The sequence below is a fragment of the Aegilops tauschii genome, chromosome 7 (genome assembly GCF_002575655.3).
Source record: "Aegilops tauschii subsp. strangulata cultivar AL8/78 chromosome 7, Aet v6.0, whole genome shotgun sequence".
In the NCBI taxonomy this organism is placed as follows: domain Eukaryota; kingdom Viridiplantae; phylum Streptophyta; class Magnoliopsida; order Poales; family Poaceae; genus Aegilops; species Aegilops tauschii.
Window position 1 is genome coordinate 348,079,653 of NC_053041.3, and position 21,049 is coordinate 348,100,701.

The window sequence follows — 21,049 nt, forward strand, 5'->3', positions numbered from 1 at the left end:
CACTTCCATATACTAGTGGGAATTTTTCATTATAGAACTTGGCTTGTATATTCCAATGACGGGCTTCCTCAAATTTCCCTAGGACTTCGTGAGCAAGCAAGTTGGATGCACACCCACTTAGTTTCTTTTTGAGCTTTCATACACTTATAGCTCTAGTGCATCCGTTGCATGGAAATCCCTACTCACTCACATTGATATCTATTGATGGGCATCTCCATAGCCCGTTAATACGCCTAGTTGATGTGAGACTTTCTCCTTCTTTTTGTCTTCTCCACAAACACCATATTCTATTCCACCTATAGTGTTATATCCATGCACTGGTACGCGTCGGTCCTAAACAAACGGATTTTAACCCCTTTCCGCGACGGCATTTGGAACCATCGCCAAGTGAGTGTGTGCGATAGGGTGTCCTTCCCACACGACCCAGAAATCGTCGGGGATAGGCCCTCCTGGGACCTAGGCTGGGGCCGTGTGTGATCGGGCGAGGCATCGAAGCCCAATCATTTCGGTAGGTATGTACATCCCACACGGTAATCCGAGAAAATCATTGCCGTAGGTATGTACATCCCACACGGTGAATCCCAGAAAATCATTTCCGTTCGTATGTATATCACACACAGTCAATCCAAGGAATACGTTTCCGTTCTTATGTACATCCCACACAGTCAATCCAGGGAAAACGTTTCCGTTCGGACGTACATCCCACACAGTTTTATGTGTAGGCTCGTGTGTGAAAAGTGTAACTATCACACACGGTCTGCCTTGGTTAACTGTTTGCTTTTATCAACTATATCACACACGATTTGATGAAGAAAACTGTGTGGCATTGGGTTATCCATCGCAAGCGCTTTTACTGATAGAACTGTTTGCAAAGGTCCATGACACATTTAGCAGGTTTATTAGTTTACAATTAATAATTCCAGTATTACGCAAATTCACATTTCATATGTAACAGCTGTTTGCCAATTTCATATCAGGCACATAAATATATTATAACATCACAGTACGGTAGCTACATGAAAACAACAAAGTACAACATATAGCTAGTTCAACTTCATAAGAACAATATATTCATTTCCCTAATCGAGATCATCAAGGCTCATCTTATCCACCTCTGCTTTTAGTTGAATAAGAACCCGTTTTGCACGGGCCAACTGGGAAAGTGCCTCCTCCTTCGCCAACACCATCTTAGCAAAGTCTGATTCAAAAAATCTGAGCTCATTCTCCACCTTCAACTTTTTATCCCGCATCTTGGAATATGCTTCAGTGTTGACAAGACTTTCTCTAAGCCTACGTGTGTTCTCTTCCTCATACATGCTCCAGAGCTTCGCTAGGCACATCTTCAAAGACTATGGCCACTCTTGATCAACCCAAGTAAGAACACTTCCGTTCATCCTATAATATTTAAAACTAGATCAGTAACAATTGTAGGGGAAAATGGGTTTATAGCAACAGAGAAAATCACCAATGCTTATTTTGAAAAACTGAAGAAACATGTTAATTATGACATATCTTCTCAAAAAGATCAATGTGCAAATGAAATAATTGGTACTGAGACAACAACCAAATTCTGGAACATCAGAAGCTATAATTAACTACAACGACGCTACAAGTTCTTACTCATGTACAGTAAATAACAAATTGAACATTTTATGAGGAAGGTAAATATAACTGCAATAGCATAGCGACAGTGTTTGGATGACAACAAATTGATACTCACAGGTGTGTACATGCACAAATTTAGTAACATAGAACTAATAGCACTAATGTCGTCCACTATGTATGCCAAAACTGGGGTAAAGACAACTGTTACTACATCTCGCACCGGTGCCCTGCACTGGCGAGCCGATGCAGCGGAAAAAAAATCAGGGACCCGGACTCCGGAGCACATAGTTGCTCCGATGCCCAGTTCCTTCATGCCATAAAGATTTAGTATTTTACTGCTTGACTGCTCGGATGTGTGGACCAAAGTTGGCTGCACAAACTGCTGAAGCGGTGCTAAATAATTTTCTAATGGCACCGCTGATGAGATGGCAACAATTTAAGATACTAGGTACAAACTGTGACACTGTCTTAGGATGCGTTTGGTTGAAGGTGTGGTATGAATGGGTTGGGACCGTGACATTGTCTGAATCACATCGAACAAATGATTTGTAATGACGAAAGAGGGTCTAACCTTCTCTGCACATGCCAGAAACTTCCTCCCACTGTCCACAGAATCAAACGCAACTAGCTTCACGCATGGAGATTGATGGTGACAACGAGCAGATAGATCTTCAGCCACCCCGCTCCATTCGTTGCCACTGATGTTCCTAGGGAGCTACAAGAGGAAGAAATGACTGAAATCGACCGCCGGGTAAAAATCCTTCATTCCAAGTCATAGCCCGAGAGAGAGAAGAGAGGCATACCCGGGTGGTGAAGTAGTAGTCGCCGGAGGAGGAACCGCTGGAGAGGTCGTTGAAGAAGACCATGGCGACCTCGGCGGTAGGATGCGAGACGACGAGAGCGAGGAAGCGGCTATAGCTTAGCAAGGAAGGAAGGAAGGAAGGATGGAGGAAACATGGGAAATGTGACTTGTGGTCGGGGAGAAAAGGGGGTGGGGAAGGGGGGAAGGGGGGCGGGGGTAGATATTTTGGCGGTAGGCCAAAATTTTGGAAATGTGGAGGGAAACTTTGCGCGCGGTGCTGCCAGACCATTCACTTTGAACGATTGTGTGCATCGCAAATGATTCTTCTGCTTTACGTGCATGGGATGAGTTTGAAATTCAAATTTTGGTGGAAATTTCCCCGGGTACGTCATTGCATAATTTAACATCGCTTGCTAATTTCGGCACACAAGAGAGCATACAGCAGACATATCACACTTACTGAATCGAGAAATTTTAGTAATTACACAGAGCCAGTTGACCTAAACATTGCTCTAACAAAAGACCAGCATTAAAAACAAATCCTAAGTACGCATAATTCTAACAAATCCGCCGCCGTGCCGGCCTACGCATCGCCGGTGTGAGATGAGACGTCGATGACTTGTCCTGGCGACATGCCGCCGTTGGTGGACTCCGCGTCCCCCTGCTGAAGTCGACCGCGTCCACGTCCTCGTCCTCGGCGCCGCCCTCAAGGTTGTAGTACTCGTAGTAGTGGCTGCGCCAGAGCTCGCGTTGGTACTCCACCACCGATTCCTCGACGGACAGACTCTTCTCTACCTTAACCTCGGCCACGCGCAACTTCTCCTCCCGGCGCTCCTCGATCTCCGCCACCTCCTGCATCTCCAGCTCCCGCTCAGCGACCTCATGAGGAAGCAGCTGCTCCATGGCCACCGCCGCCTTTTTAGACATGGGTTGCATGCTGGAGTCCGAGGTGGCCTGGAATATCTTGGCGTGTGCATCCTCGATCTTGGCGTGGATGGCCTCGACCCGGGCCAGGGCGACATCAGCGGCACGGACGGCAGCTTGAGCGTCTTGGCATTTGCAGCCGCCGTCGCAGCAGCAGCTGCAGCCGTCTCGGCTACTGCAGCTGCCCACTCAGCGAAAGCGAACGCGCTCAATGCGGATGCGGCGACACTCTCGGCGTAGGCGGCTGCACTCTCGGCGCAGGCGGCGGCGCTAGGGGGGACGCGGCCATCGTACGGGCCTTCACGAAGCGTTTCCACGGCGTCATCTTTGCAAGAAGGGGGTGCGGGAATGGGGATCGGGATTCGTGGATTCGGGGGTTGCCAACACTAGAGCAGACGAGCCGGCGAAGCTTAAGGAGGGAGACTTAAATAGACCCAGATATTTTCATCGCAAACGGTACCTAGAAAACAATTGTGTGTGATGTTGTAGATATTTTTTATTAGCTGTGAAAGACAAATTTGGAGTAAAGTGCCAACGGATGGTGTTTTAGATGAACGAGAAATTTTGTAGTACTAATACAACTGTCATGTCAAATTTTGGAAAATTTCAGGGGTCATTTGACCTTTTAAGACATTAAAGTGATTTTCTAGCCTTTTAAGACCGTAATTGAAATTTGAACTACATGTACATGCAACAGCTAACCATAACGGTTCGAAAACTCATATTTCGTGTACTTGTGTGCGATTTAATTCCATGTGCAGTAAATTGGAAGGAATTTTCAAACATATTGGTCTAACGGCTATGACACAATTAAGCATGGAGTGACATGGCATTTTAATTCCAAAAAAATCAGAAACACATGAAACCTTGGTTGATGTCATGTCATGCCACCAAGATGACGTGGTAAAAAAATTGGCATGTTTGACGAAAGTTTGGACACACACCCCTCACAAACCGGAGCAACTCACTAGAAGGCTCGTGGTTCTGAGAGGGAACAATGCATGTTTGATGACGAACGGGAGATAGCTTCCTCTTACGGCCTTCAATTTTTTTCTACGTCTAACGTGCACTACTACAACTGTAATGTGAAATTTTTGAAAATTCTAGGAGTCATTTGACCTTTTAAAGACATTTAAGTGATTTTCTAGCCATTTAATGACCGTAATTCCAATTTGAACTACATCTACATGCAACGCCTAACCAAAACGGTTTGAAAAATCATATTTGTGTACTTGTGTGTGAGTTAATTCCATGTGCAGTAAACTAGAAGGAATTTTCAAACATATTTTTCTCACGACATGGACACATGCATGCATACGTATGCATGGAGTGACATGGTATTTTAATTCCAAAAAAAATCAGAAACACATGAAACCTTGGTTGATGTAATGTCATGCCACCAAGATGATGGGGTAAAGAAATTGGCATGTTTGACGAAAGTTTGGACACACACCCCTCACAAACCGGAGCAACTCGCTAGAAGGTTCGTGGTTCCGAGAGGGAACAATGCATGTTTGATGACGAATGGGAGATAGCTTCCTCTTACGGCCTTCAAATTTTTACTACGTCTAACGTGCAGTACTACAACTGTAATGTGAAATTTTGGAAAATTCTAGGGGTCATTTGACCTTTTAAAGACATTTAATTGATTTTCAAACCATTTAATGACCGTAATTCAAATTTGAACTACATCTATATGCAACGCCTAACCAAAACGGTTTGAAAAATCATATCTATGTACTTGTGTGCGAGTTAATTCCATGTGGAGTAAATTAGAAGGAATTTTCAAATATATTGCTCTCACGACATGGACACATCCATAGGTATGCATGGAGTGACATGGCATTTTAATTCCAAAAAATAAAAAATGATCAGAAAAACATGAAACCTTGGTTGATGTAATGTCATGCCACCAAGATGATGTGGTAAAGAAATTGCCATGTTTGACGAACGTTTGGACACACACCCCTACAAACTGGAGCAACTCGCTAGAAGGTTCGTGGTTCCGAGAGGGAACAATGCATGTTTGATGACGAACGGGAGATAGCTTCCTCTTACGGCCTTCAATTTTTTTCCTACGTTTAATGTGCACTAATACAACTGTCATGTGAAAATTTGGAAAATTTCAGGGGTCATTTGACCTTTCAAAGACATTTAAGTGATTTTCTAACCATTTAATGACCGTAATTCAAATTTGAACTACATCTACATGCAACGCCTAACCATAACGGTTTGAAAAATCATATTTTTGTGTACTTGTGTGCGAGTTAATTCCATGTGAAGTAAATTAGAAGGAATTTTCAAACATATTGGTCTCAAGGCATGGGCACATGCATGGAGTGCCATGGCATTTTAATTCCAAAAAATAAAAAAATGATCAGAAAAACATGAAACCTTGGTTGATGTAATGTCATGCCACCAAGATGATGTGGTAAAGAAATTGGCATGTCTGACGAACGTTTGGACACACACCCCTCACAAACCGGAGCAACTCGCTAGAAGGTTCGTGGTTCCGAGAGGGAACAATACATGTTTGATGACGAACGGGAGACAACTTCCTCTTACGGCCTTCAAATTTTTCCCTACGTTTAACATGCACTAATACAACTGTCATGTGAAAATTTGGAAAATTTCAAGGGTCATTTGACCTTTTAAAGACATTTAAGTGATTTCCTAACCATTTAATGACCGTAATTCAAATTTGAACTACATCTACATGCAACGCCTAACCATAACAGTTTGAAAAATCATATTTTTGTGTACTTGTGTGCGAGTAAATTCCATGTGCAGTAAATTAGAAGGAATTTTCAAACATATTGGTCTCAACGCATGGGCACATGCATGAGTGCCATGGCATTTTAATTCCAAAAAATAAAAAAATGATCAGAAAAACATGAAACCTTTGTTGATGTAATGTCATGCCACCAAGATGACGTGGTAAAGAAATTGGCATGTTTGACGAACGTTTGGACACACACCCCTCACAATCCGGAGCAACTCGCTAGAAGGTTCGTGGTTCCGAGAGGGAACAATGCATGTTTGATGACGAACGAGAGATAGATTCCTCTTACGGCCTTCAAATTTTTTCCTACGTTTAACGTGCACTAATACAACTGTCATGTGAAAATTTGGAAAATTTCTGGGGTCATTTGACCTTTTAAAGACATTTAAGTGATTTTCTAACCATTTAATGACCGTAATTCAAATTTGAACTACATCTACATGCAACGCCTAACCATAACAGTTTGAAAAATCATATTTTTTGTGTACTTGTGTCCGAGTTAATTCCATGTGCAGTAAATTAGAAGGAATTTTCAAACATATTGGTCTCAAGGCATGGGCACATGCATGGAGTGCATGCCATGGCATTTTAATTCCAAAAAATTAAAAAATAATCAGAAAAACATGAAACCTTGCTTGATTTAAAGTCAAGCCACCAAGATGATGTGGTAAAAAAATTGGCCTGTTTGACGAAAGTTTGGACACACACCCCTCACAAATCGGAGCAACTCACTAGAAGGTTCGTGGTTCCGAGAGAGAACAATGCATGTTTGATGACAGGCGGGAGATAGCTTCCTCTTATGGCCTTCAATTTTTTTCCTACATTTAACATGCACTAATACAACTGCATGTGAAAATTTGGAAAATTTCAGGGGTCATTTGACCTTTTAAAGACATTTAAGTGATTTTCTAACCATTTAATGACCGTAATTCAAATTTGAACTACATCTACATGCAACGCCTAACCAAAATGGTTTGAAAAATCTTATTTTTGTGTACTTGTGTGCGAGTTAAAAAATCATCAGGCGATGTAAATATCTGGTGTTTAAAAAAGAAAATGTAAAGATCTGGCAAGACAACTGGCACCCACACGATTGGCACTCTATCTCACGGCTCGAGGTTTGGTAGGTGATTGGCGGGGATCATTAATCAGACATGGTTCTGTATTGGAAACCGTCAGCTATTATGTTCACACACGGATTTTGCTGCGGGAATCGTGTGTAATTCAAACTAAAGTACTCGTAAATTCCGGCGACCGGCGTGTGTACTGTCCCCGTCGATCTAGATTCCGGCCACCAATAAATACTACCTTGCTCACGTCGTCCCGCCTGCATTATCATCTACATCCTCCCCTCGCTCGCCCTCTCTCTCTCTCTCTCAAATCTCTGCCATGGCGCTGCCGGTCTGCCCAGGAGCCGACGAGGAGTCGCCGCCACCTGAGGACGCTCACTCGATTAGCAGCAACGAGGACCCCTACGCGCCGCCTGACGAGGTTGCGCCGGACCCCCCAACTTTGGATTGGTTTTGGGGCCAGTACAATCTTTGTCTGTGGAAGTCGCTACCGCCGGCTAAGAAAGCCAGGCAAGTGGCGTTCAAGAAGGAGATAGCGGAGGAGGAAGCCAGGTACCGGGCGGCCTGTGAAGCCCGTGATGCCGCCTGGAAAAAGGAGGCGGCGGAGCTTTGGGGGCGGGCGCGTCGTCATGCCAAGGAGGTGTACAAAGACGGGTACTTCGCGAGGAAGGTCATAGGCGCTGGGCGCCTCGTCGCTGCGTGGAGGTGGGCCGATAAGCTCCAGCGTACCACCGACGAGGAGCTCCGGTGGGCGCCCAACGAAATGGCAAGATCAGCCGCACGCGTCCGCCAGCAACAGGCAGATCGGTATGTCAAGCGCTACGAGGCGGAGGAGTCAGAGTACTGCCTCCGCACTGGGAAGACGCCGCGCACCAGGGAGCTGCTGGCGAGGGGCTGCCGGAATACTGGCCCCATGAGGGATTATTAGTTTTAGTATTGTTCGTTTTCAATTTTATTCATTGTATCTAGTAGTTAAGTATCATCACGTATATGTTATGATACTATATATATACATATATATATATAGGGTGGGTCTATTATGATAACACCCCTTAAGAGTCTTATTCTAATAACACCAGCCTTATTCTGCACACCCCCCAACAGATCGCCGCCGCCCCTCCCGTTCCGACCTTCTTCCGCGGCAGCGGCCTGGGAGCAGCGCCGCCCCTCCCCTCCCGGCCTTCTTCCGCGGCAGCGGCCTGGGAGCGCCGCCACTCCTCCCCTCCTGGCCTTCTTCCGCGGCGGCGGCCTGGGAGCGCCATCGCCCCTCCCCTCCCGGCCTTCTTCCGCGGTGGCGGCCGGCTGCGACGCCGCCCCTCCGCTCCCGGCCTTCTTCCGCGGCAGCGGCTAAGCAGCGACGCCGCCCATCGTCTCTCGGCCTTCTTCCACGGCAGCAACCGAGCAACACTGTAACATCCCAAATTTTCAATTTGGAATGTTATACATAGATCATCATTGCATAACATATTTTATTGCATTTTGGCAAATCCTCGATAAATCCTAAGCAACTCAAGGACCCTCGGAGAGAGTTGGGGATTTTCCCGATTTATCATATTTGATTTTCATCAAATAATAAAACGAGGATTTTGGTTTTAATTATTTTCTCTCCGGAAAAATATTTCACATTAAAATAAATGAGAGGAGAAAATATGACTTCTCCAAAACAATTGAAATATTGGAGGAAAAATATTAAAATCATATATTGGATTTTATTTGCAATTTTAATTGCATTAAAAAAATTGCACGTTTTCAAAACTGCATTTTTGTGTCAAAAAAATGTTCACCTTGTTCTAATTATTTTAAATAGACGGGGAAAATTTGTTTTATCATTTTTGGTTTTTTATTTATTTTTCTGTGATTTATTTTAGATTCGGCGGAATATTAAAAAAAAAACATCGCGCCCGACAGGGCCGAGGCCCAGCCGAGCCGGCCGGCCCATCCCGTGCCGTCTCCCTCGCGCACACGCCATCGCCGCCACCGGTGTCCGGCTCGGACACGCCATCGCCGCCGCCTTGCCCCCTCCTCCAAGCAGCCCCCCCTCTCTTATATACCCGCCGCCGCCGCCCCTCCCTCACCCCGAGCCCGACCCAAGCCGCCCCGCCGGAGCCGCAGCGCCGCCGCCCGAGGAGCTCGCCGCCCGCTCGCCGTGCGCCGCCGCCGACACCGCCCTTCGCCGCCCCGAGCCGCCGCCCGAGCCCCGCCACCCCGCCGCCCTCGCCGACCCCACCGGAGCCCCAAGGCGCCCCGTCGGAGCCCGTCCCAACGAGGTACCGAGCCGCCGCCGCCCTTGCCGGTTTTCTGAAAAAAAAAACCGTTCGTTTTTTTAAAACCCTAGATCGGTTTATTTTTCTTCGGTTTTATTATTTAGTGAACGTTCACCGATCCGTTCGTTTTAACGAACGTGTTCGTCGGATTTTCGCTGTTAACGAACGTCCGTTTTTTAACCGTTCGTCAGTTTTCTTTTTCGTCGGATTTTTCCGCGATTTTTACAGATCTCGATTTCAGATCAGATCTTCGTTTTCGTTTAACTTTTCACTCGTTTATCGGAATCAGGCGATTCAAGCGCCTAGAGTTTCGTCTCGAAATTCTCTTTCCGTTTAACCTACTCAAACAAGTTTTTGCTACTGTAAATTTGACCTAGATCCAGATTAGTAAATGAAGCTTGTTTCTTTCGCCGTTTGACTTTCGTTGCTTCGTTCGAGTTGATTCTTTTGCAAACCGGAGTTCTTAAGTTGAACTTTCTGGTTGGATCTTTTATTCGAGTTTTACCTGTGCATTAGATGAGTACTTATTGTTTGCTTGTTTGTTTGCGATAGAGTACCCGGAGTGCGCCGCCTGTTACTTCGAATCTCGAGGTTTCGCGGATCATCAGCAAGGCAAGTAACACTTTGATCATACTTTTCCATACCCAGTTTTATTTGCATTAGATCAATCATCAAACATTGCATGGTTAGGATCTAATTAAATTGTGGGTATTGGGATGTAGTTGAGGTAGTACCTATTACCTGTGTTATTTATCAAACCCTTGGGAGTTACTTCTACGTTTGCTATTATATTGCCATGCTATGCTCGTAGACGTGGATTGGGTTTGAGAGATATTCATGACAGATGTGAGATTGTTAATAATGGTTTACTTAAGGTGGCAAATAAAACTCACATCTAGGTGGATTGAGGCACCTGGGGAACCCAGTGCTGCCTGTATTTTTGGATATCCCGGGGTACCCGTGTGATCATCCTATGGACCGCCACCCAGGCTCAAAGGGATCATAAGATTATTCATGCTAGAAACTTCCGTGTGCAGCCACAAGCTATTATGGGCTCTAGCATAGTTGAGTAGGTTACATGATCTCTTGAAGAGGTGGGCTAGCAGATGTAGGGGAAAGTAGGTGTAACTGTCCATCCGGAGTAAAGGGTGATTGTTTCTGAAAGACTGTGTCTCGGTCATCCGTTTCTCAAACATCATGCAGTGCGAGAATCAAGCGGAGGCGATCGAGTCTTGTGGGGAAAAGTGCACAAACCTCTGCAGAGTGTACAAACTAATCATGGTTAGCCGTGTCCCCGGTTATGGACAACTTGAGTATCTAGTACCTGGATTATCATGTGAATCTCATCACCATGTTACTTTAATTAATTTTGTTGGGTTAATGATGACACTTAATTGGGATTGAGTTGGAGGTACCTTCTCAATGTTTAACAACCACCATGATAGTTAAACATAACTCATTCCTTTGCAGTAGGGAAAAATTGGCTTTTCGCAAAACTGTACCATAGAGCTTTCCACCAGCCATATATGCATGTAGTATAGCATTATTATGTTCATTATTCTCTATGTGTTATATTGCCAGCATATTCCATGTGCTGACCCGTTTCGGGCTGCAACGTTTCATGTTGCAGACTTTTCAGACGACTAGTAAGGTGCCTTAGGTCGTGGTCTTATACTCAGTGATGCCGTTGGAGTTGATGGACTCACTTATCTTCCAAGTCTTCCGCTGTTATCGTATTTAGATGGCCTTAAGCCATATTTATCATACTTATTCTCTTTTGAGATATTCGATGTAATAAGTGTGTGATTGCTACTCTGTTATAAATCCTCCATTTGTACTGTGCGTGTCAGCATTACTGATCCAGGGATGACACTGGTGCACATCAGCACAGACTATTTGAGGTCTGGTCGCTACAAAGGTGGTATCAGAGCACACGCTGACTGTAGGACACGACCACTAAGCTTAAACCCTAGAACACTTCTCTCTTCTCATTTCTGACCCCTCTCCACTTTCTACTCTTTTAGGAATGGCGGATGCAAGGAGCAAGTTCATGCAACCAGATGAAGACACGCCTTTTGGACGACACTTGAAGGAAGTCACTAAGTACTTGAACATAGGAATACCAAGCATCACCGGAACCTACAACACCACATTACCTGAAGAGGAGAGCTGGAAGATTCAAGTTCAAGTTCCAGGAAGGACGTTTGCGCCAGTCACTGAACCCATAAGAGTGGCTTTTGAAGCACCAACCTGGAGTTTAGGGAAGAGCATGGCTGCCCACATCGCTATGGGACGCATTGGAGAAGTCTACCACAGGAAGCTTAAGGATACTATTTATCAGATTTGTGGACGCCGAGACGAGCAATGGGAGATGATCAGAACCAAGAAGGATGGATCAATTGCAGCTTTCATCCAGGAGCAAAACCAACACATTCGTCGCCAGGAGAACCAGATGTGCTCAGACAAGGAAGATCTGAAGAAGGCATTGACGAAGATCAAGGAGCTGGAGGAAGAACTCAAGGCTACACGCGAGGATTATTTGGAGGAAATCGTCGCACTAGTAGGGAAGAATGACGACCTGGAGAAGAAGATTGGAGTATTCATGGGAAATCCAGTGCCAAAAGCAGAAGATGATGAATGCGCTTGCCCGGATAATTACATCATCATCGACGACACAGACTCGGACCCCAGTGAAGATGACTTTGTTGGTGAAGCTGGAGCAGATATCATGGAGTCTTCAACTGATCAAAATTTCTAGCAGACCACCATATCATAGTAGTTTTCCCCCATTTAATAGTATAGTTCAAGCACTTTGTAACGCTAGTTAGATCGATTGTATGCCTTGTTTGAATTGATTGAGTGATATTGATTGTATTTGACTCATGAGCATATGGGTAGTGTTTTCCCTCTAGACCTCATTCTATTCTTAACTCTCATCCTTTCTAACCCATCAGATGCCTCTGAGATGCGACACCGGATTTGTTTTCCCACCAGAGATCACTCAGTTGATTCAGCAACAGAATGCCCTGATGCAAGTGTTAGTACAGAACCAAGGCAACAACAACAACAACAACAACAACCCACCACCTCCACCTGTTGATCACTTAGCCCGTTTCTTGAGGCTAAACCCGTCGGTGTTTTCCAGCAGCACCGAGCCGATTGTTGCAGATGATTGGCTCCGCAAAGTTGGAAGGGAGTTGGCCACTGCAGGATGCACAGATGCGGAAAGAGTGCGTTTTGCCGCACATCAGCTTGATGGACCCGCAGCATCATGGTGGGAGAATTACACAGCCACACACCCTATTGACACTGTCACATGGGACCAGTTTCAGCAAGCTTTCCGTACAGCTCATGTTTCAGCAGGAGCTATGGCTATGAAGAAGCGTGAGTTTCGCAACCTACGCCAAGGAGGACGCACCGTAGGCCAGTATGTGGAGGATTTCAGTAAGTTAGCACGTTATGCACCAGATGACGTTGCTACAGATCCAGCCAAGCAGGAGAAGTTCCTCGAAGGACTGAATGATGAACTGAGCATGCAGCTAATGGTAGCAACCTTCAACAACTACCAGGAGTTGGTAGATAGAGCACTCATGATTGAAGGGAAGCAGCAGCAGATTGAAAACCGTAAGAGGAAGTATGGACAAGGGAAGTATAATTCTGGAGCTCAGCAGAAGCCACGTTTTGCCCCGAAACTGGGAGGACAGTTTCAGCATACCCATGGAGGAGGTAGTACGCACAACCATAATGGCTCCAAGAATGGTAATGGGAATGGAGGAAGCAACGGGCAGAACCGTAATAACCCTTCAACCCCAGCCAAGAGGGATCTAAGTCACATTACTTGTTTCAAGTGCCAGAAGACTAGACACTATGCAAATGATTGTCCTGAAGCCCAGAATGGAAATGGCAATGGAAGCTCTGGGAAGAAGCCGAACCCTTTCAATAAAGGACATGTGAACCACGTGAGCGTGGAAGAGGTTGAAGCACAGCCTGATGCAGTAATAGGTAAGTTTTTGGTTAAGTCATTTACTGCAATCGTTCTTTTTGATACTGGTGCATCGCATTCATACATATCAAGGGGATTTGTGGATAAGTTTAAGTTGCCCACCAAAGTTCTCAGAACACCTATGTTAGTAACCTCGCCAGGAGCAGAGTATATGGCAAGCCAAGGATGTTTTCAGATGCCATTGGCCATAGGTAGGCATGTTTTCCCCTCAGACCTAATAATTTTGGAGTCGCAAGGTTTGGATGTGATTTTGGAAATGGATTGGCTATCGATGTATGGAGGAAACATCGATTGCGCCAGTAAGTCAATTTTGCTTACCACCCCAGAAGGAAGAAGGATCAAGTATGTATCCCGGCATGTGCCAAAGAGGACTCAAGTGAATTCCTTATCAGGAGTTGTACAGGAGGAGGTACCAGTGGTGAAGGATTACCCGGATGTATTTCCAGAAGAGTTGCCAGGCATGCCACCAGATAGAGACATTGAGTTCTTGATTGAACTTTTGCCAGGCACAAGGCCAATATCTAAGAGACCGTACAGGATGCCCGCAAAAGATTTGGAGGAAATTAAGAAGCAGATTAAGGAGTTATTGGATAAAGGCTATATTCGCCCAAGTTCGTCACCTTGGGGATCACCAGTACTTCTAGTGGAGAAGAAAGATGGATCGTTGAGGATGGTTGTTGATTACCGTGGATTGAATGAAGTGACCATCAAAAACAAGTACCCACTGCCGATGATCAATGATTTGTTTGACCGCTTACAAGGAGCTAAAGTATTTTCCAAGATCGATCTACGATCAGGATACCATCAGTTAAAGATTCGAGAGCAGGATATACCTAAGACGGCTTTTACCACCAGATATGGGCTGTATGAGTATACCGTTATGTCATTTGGTCTGACTAACGCACCTGCCTATTTCATGAACCTGATGAACAAAGTGTTTATGGAGTTTTTGGATAAGTTCGTCGTGGTGTTCATAGACGATATTTTAGTCTTTTCCAAGAATGAGGAAGAGCGTAAGGAGCATTTGCGTTTGGTACTTGAGAAGCTCAGAGAACATCAGTTATACGCCAAGTTCAGCAAATGTGAATTTTGGCTGAAGGAAGTTGGATTCCTCGGACATGTTATTTCTGGAGAAGGAATAGCAGTAGACCCTACCAAAGTTGACACAGTAACAAGTTGGGAATCACCCACGTCAGTTGGAGAAATCCGGAGTTTCCTTGGACTTGCAGGATACTACCAGAGATTCATCGAGAATTTCTCAAAGATTGCAAAACCCATGACTGAGCTATTGAAGAAAGACACCAAATTCAATTGGACCGAGGAATGTGAAGCTAGTTTCCAAGAGTTGAAGAAACGATTGGTTACATCACGAGTGTTGATTCTGCCAGACCAACGCAAGGATTATGAAGTTTATTGTGATGCTTCTCGTCGAGGGCCTGGAGCAGTGCTTATGCAGGAAGGAAGAGTTGTGTCATATGCTTCACGACAACTTAAACCCCATGAGAAAAATTATGCTACGCATGATTTGGAGTTAGCAGCCGTAGTGCATGCGTTGAAGACATGGAGATATTTTCTCATCGGAAACCATTGTGAGGTGTACACGGATCACAAGAGTTTGAAGTATATTTTCACGCAGAAGGAGTTAAATCTCAGACAGAGGAGATGGTTGGAGCTTATTAAGGACTATGATATGAGATTGCATTATCACCCAGGGAAGGCTAACGTAGTAGCTGATGCGTTGAGCCGCAAGAGCCATGTCAACACCCTCATGACAGGAGAGTTACCTCAGGAGTTAGCCGAGGACCTTCGCGAGCTATGTTTGGAGATAGTCCCAAGAGGCTATTTAGCGACATTGGAGATTCAGTCTACCTTGATGGAAAAGATCAGAGAAGCTCAGAAGACAGACAAGGAGATTGATGAGATAAAGGAAAAGCCAAGGGATTTCGTGAGGATGAGCACAATACCTTATGGTTTGAGGACCGCGTTTACGTGCCAAATGATCCGGAGATCAGGAAGTTGATTTTGCAAGAGGCCCATGATTCACCGTATTCGATTCACCCAGGAAATACCAAGATGTATTTGGATTTGAAGGACACTTTCTGGTGGACCGGAATGAAGAAGGATATTGCGGAGTATGTAGCAGTTTGTGATGTATGTCAGAGAGTGAAGGCAGAACATCAGAAGCCAGCGGGTTTGCTACAACCATTGCCGATACCCTAATGGAAGTGGGATAAAATAGGCATGGATTTTATCACGGGATTGCCCAGGACTCGTTCAGGCTATGACTCAATATGGGTTGTAGTCGACCGTTTGACGAAAGTAGCTCATTTCATTCCAGTGAAGACCACTTACACCAGTGCTAAGTTGGCGAAGATATACATGACCAGGATTGTATGTTTGCATGGAGTTCCGAGGACCATTGTATCAGACAGAGGAACCCAGTTTACCTCGAAGTTTTGGAAGCAGTTACATGAAACATTGGGAACCAGGCTAGAATTTAGTACAGCCTTTCACCCACAGACAGATGGACAGACCGAAAGAGTCAATCAGATTTTGGAAGACATGCTGAGAGCTTGTGCACTAGATTATGGATCTAGTTGGGACGACAATTTGCCATATGCAGAGTTTTCTTACAACAACAGTTATCAAACCAGTTTGAAGATGGCCCCTTTCGAAGCTTTGTACGGAAGGAGGTGTAGAACACCGTTGTTATGGGACGAAGTAGGAGACCGTCAGTTGTTTGGACCAGATTTGATTAAGGAGTCTGAACAGAAAGTGAGGTTGATTCGCGATAGGCTCAAGGTAGCCCAGTCCAGGCAAAAGAGTTATGCTGATTCTAAACGAAAGGAGACAGTTCACGAAGTCGGAGACAGAGTTTATCTTCGAGTATCACCACTTCGAGGAGTAAAGCGCTTTGGAGTTAAGGGAAAGCTAGCACCCCGTTTTATCGGAGCATACAGAGTTTTGGAACGTATCGGAGAAGTTGCCTACAAGCTGGAATTACCCGAAGGATTGTCAGGAGTTCACGACGTATTTCACGTTTCACAGTTGAAGAAGTGCCACGCAGAGATGGCTGAGATACCACTGAGAGATACAGTGCCGCTGGAAGCGATTCAGCTGGAAAGTGATTTGACCTATGAGGATAAACCAGTTAAGATTCTTGAGTATTCCAGCCGAGTCACCCGCAATAAGGTTATCAAGTTTTGCAAAGTCCAGTGGAGTCACCACACGGAAGATGAAGCCACCTGGGAGCGAGAGGAAGATCTACGGAAGGACAACTCTCACCTATTTTCTAGCCAACCCGAATCTCGAGGGCGAGATTCATCTTAAGGGGGGTAGGTTTGTAACATCCCAAATTTTCAATTTGGAATGTTATACATAGATCATCATTGCATAACATATTTTATTGCATTTTGGCAAATCCTCGATAAATCCTAAGCAACTCAAGGACCCTCGGAGAGAGTTGGGGATTTTCCCGATTTATCATATTTGATTTTCATCAAATAATAAAACGAGGATTTTGGTTTTAATTATTTTCTCCCCGGAAAAATATTTCACATTAAAATAAATGAGAGGAGAAAATATGACTTCTCCAAAACAATTGAAATATTGGAGGAAAAATATTAAAATCATATATTGGATTTTATTTGCAATTTTAATTGCATTAAAAAAATTGCGCGTTTTCAAAACTGCATTTTTGTGTCAAAAAAATGTTCACCTTGTTCTAATTATTTTAAATAGACGGGGAAATTTTGTTTTATCATTTTTGGTTTTTTATTTATTTTTCTGTGATTTTTTTACATTCGGCGGAATATTTAAAAAAAAAACATCGCGCCCGACCGGGCCGAGGCCCAGCCGAGCCGGCCGGCCCATCCCGCGCCGTCTCCCTCGCGCACACGCCATCGCCGCCGCCGGTGTCCGGCTCGGACACGCCATCGCCGCCGCCTTGCCCCCTCCTCCAAGCAGCCCCCCTCTCTTATATACCCGCCGCCGCCGCCCCTCCCTCACCCTGAGCCCGCCCCAAGCCGCCCCGCCGGAGCCGCAGCGCCGTCGCCCGAGGAGCTCGCCGCCCGCTCGCCGTGCGCCGCCGCCGACGCCGCCCTTCGCCGCCCCGAGCCGCCGCCCGAGCCCCGCCACCCCGCCGCCCTCGCCGACCCCGCCGGAGCCCCAAGCCGCCCCGCCGGAGCCCGTCCCGACGAGGTACCGAGCCGCCGCCGCCCTTGCCGGTTTTCTGAAAAAAAACCGTTCATTTTTTAAACCCTAGATCGGTTTATTTTTCTTCGGTTTTATTATTTAGTGAACGTTCACCGATCCGTTCGTTTTAACGAACGTGTTAGTCGGATTTTCGCTGTTAACGAACGTCCGTTTTTTAACCGTTCGCCAGTTTTCTTTTTCGTCGGATTTTTCCGCGATTTTTACAGATCTCGATTTCAGATCAGATCTTCGTTTTCGTTTAACTTTTCGCTCGTTTATCGGAATCAGGCGATTCAAGCGCCTAGAGTTTCGTCTCGAAATTCTCTTTCCGTTTAACCTACTCAAACAAGTTTTTGCTACTGTAAAATTTGACCTAGATCCAGATTAGTAAACGAAGCTTGTTTCTTTCGCCGTTTGACTTTCGTTGCTTCGTTCGAGTTGATTCTTTTGCAAACCGGAGTTCTTAAGTTGAACTTTCTGGTTGGATCTTTTATTCGAGTTTTACCTGTGCATTAGATGAGTACTTATTGTTTGCTTGTTTGTTTGCGATAGAGTACCCGGAGTGCGCCGCCTGTTACTTCGAATCTCTAGGTTTCGCGGATCATCAGCAAGGCAAGTAACACTTTGATCATACTTTTCCATACCCAGTTTTATTTGCATTAGATCAATCCTCAAACATTGCATGGTTAGGATCTAATTAAACTGTGGGTATTGGGATGTAGTTGAGGTAGTACCTATTACCTGTGTTATTTATCAAACCCTTGGGAGTTACTTCTACGTTTGCTATTATATTGCCATGCTATGCTCGTAGACGTGGATTGGGTTTGAGAGTCATTCATGACAGATGTGAGATTGTTAATAATGGTTTACTTAAGGTGGCAAATAAAACTCACATCTGGGTGATGAGGACATCAATACAATTATTACACCCACAGTCCCTGCTGCTATACATACTGGACCAATTACTAGAGCTCGCGCACGCCAATTAAATTACCAGGTACTTTCGTTTCTTGCTAATGATTCTAATGTTCATGAGAATATGATGCTGCCTAAATTGGATACATTTGTTTTGCTTACAAATGAAGGGCCTAGCTTTGAGAAGGATGAACATTGGAGCAAGAACAAGCATGGAGATGATGGCATGCGCATGGGGAACAAGAACGGAGTTACAAGTGATGATTTCAGGACGTTGAAGCCACCATAATGCGTGCATGAAGCCTTGGACGAAATATACAAGATGCTACTTCATAACTTTCGTCCAGAGGCTATTCTAGGTGCTGCGTCACCTTATTATTGGGCCAGGCCCATGTAATTTCGAAATACATAAGTATAGGCTGTTTTTAGAGTCCGTATGTGTGGGGAAACAAGAGATAGGGTTGGTTTCGGACCCCTTCCTCAAGGGCCACGAAATTCCCCCCCTCTTCCTCCATATATACAGCCCTTAGGGCGTCGTTTAGACTTTGGGGATTTGTTTAGTTAAAAGTTAGCCATTGCAACTTCGTGTACTTCGTTTGTGTCCAACGACCAGACCAAGACCGCTTACGCATCCCCACCTTGATCAATAAAGCTTTCATCTTATATTCGCAATATCCAGATTGCAATCTCAGTTTCTTGCCTGTTCTTCGTTTGCTCGCAGGAAACAGACCCTCGTGGTCAGGTTGATCGTGCTCCGGCGTGGTCGATAACCTCTCGGAGTTGGTTTAGCGATTGCTAAGGCGCGACGTCCTCGCACGTTCGTAGTCGGATCGTCAAAGTCGACTTCCATCAAAGCGATATTCATCATCTCATCAAAAGACGGGACACCTTTGCCTCTATCAAGTGGTATCAGATTTCCAGGTTGCTCGGTGAGATTTTACAGTTTTTCGTAGTTTAGATCGAGTCTGTTCTTCATACCTACAGTCCACGAAAAAGCCACAAAAAAAATTAGGGTTAGTTCATCATATCCGAACCAATCTGAGCCTTTGCATAATCTTTTTAGGGTTTTTGCTTTGTTGAATTTGCGGTTGCATCGTCGTGTCAAGTTGCTGGTCTTAGAGTCTAGTCTTTTAGAGTTTCGAGTTCTGGTCATAAGTTGTCACGCCGCCGCCGCACCATCATCATCGCCTTGCCATCTACCACCATTGCTTATCCGCCACCGCTTTGAATCCGTATCCATATACCACCACCGCTGCCATATACCACCGCCATATATCCACCACCAATCCGAGTTCTTTTCATAGTCGGTTTGTTTTAGAGATCCATATATTTTCCGTTTCGTGTTTCCTTGCCTGAGTAGGTCTCGGAAAAAAAAAAATCTGGAGACCCCCGGGCAGTTTTTAGGCCAAAATTTCGGCAACCAAAAATATTTTTTTCCCTATCCTATTTTTAGGCCCCGGGTAGTGTTTTGAGACACTCGCCATCATAGTGATTTTTTGTCGCACTTTTTCGTCGTCGCTGCCCTGATTTCCGAAAAAAAAATAGTCAAAAAATTTTGTGCCCATCCTGTCAGTTTGACCTGGGAAGAGTTTTGAGACACTCGCCATTATAGTGATTTTTTCGCAAAAAAAAAAAAAAAGGAGGAGCGCAAAAAAAAAAAAAGAGCGAAAAAAAAAATTCCTGAGTGTGCTTTTCCCTTGTTTACTTGCAGCGCCGTGATTTTGTTAGTGTTCTAGGCTCGCGTCTCTAGCACGGTCTAGCCTAGGACCAGCACAGTACCGTCGTTGAGCGTTTATTCAACTTTGCATCTCTGAATTGATTATTGCTTACCATTTTGCTACCATATTATAAGCCTTCCCAGCTCCACATAAGTCTACATCGTGCGTTTGACTCTCCCTGGTAATCGCTATATCCAAGCTTTGAGAGTTTTTGACTACAACGGTTGCTGATCACCACCTGCTGCTGGGTAAGAACTGGTAAGAATTTGAGATTCGCTTGAAGGTTTTGTGACACACCACCATCCCACCACTTCTAGTAGTCTGCAGGATCATATTCTTTTGTGTTTCTATTGCTGCTAACCATGGCAGGTTCACAAGCCGATGAGACTGATTGGGCGAACATGACGAACAAGGAGTTGCATGATAAATTTCAGCAAATGATGAGTGGCCAGGTGGGAGATGTGCTAAACAGATTTGAAGAGGCTATGGAGAAGATAGATGCCGTGGAGAAGTCGTTTGAGACAAAGCTGGATAACAAGTTTACTGAATTACTAAAGCGTCTTCCCCAACCACCACCGGCTGCACATGTCGCACCTCTACAACAACAACAACCACATCTCCAACGCCGCCTTCCAAATCAAGTGGGACGGGCACAGCGCGTTCCAATTGAGATTGGTCAAAATTCGGGTGCTGCTGTCCCTACTGTTGATGCTTCTTTGGCTCCTGCTCCTGCGGCGGCTGAGGAGGATGACGATTATGCGGGCGATTATGA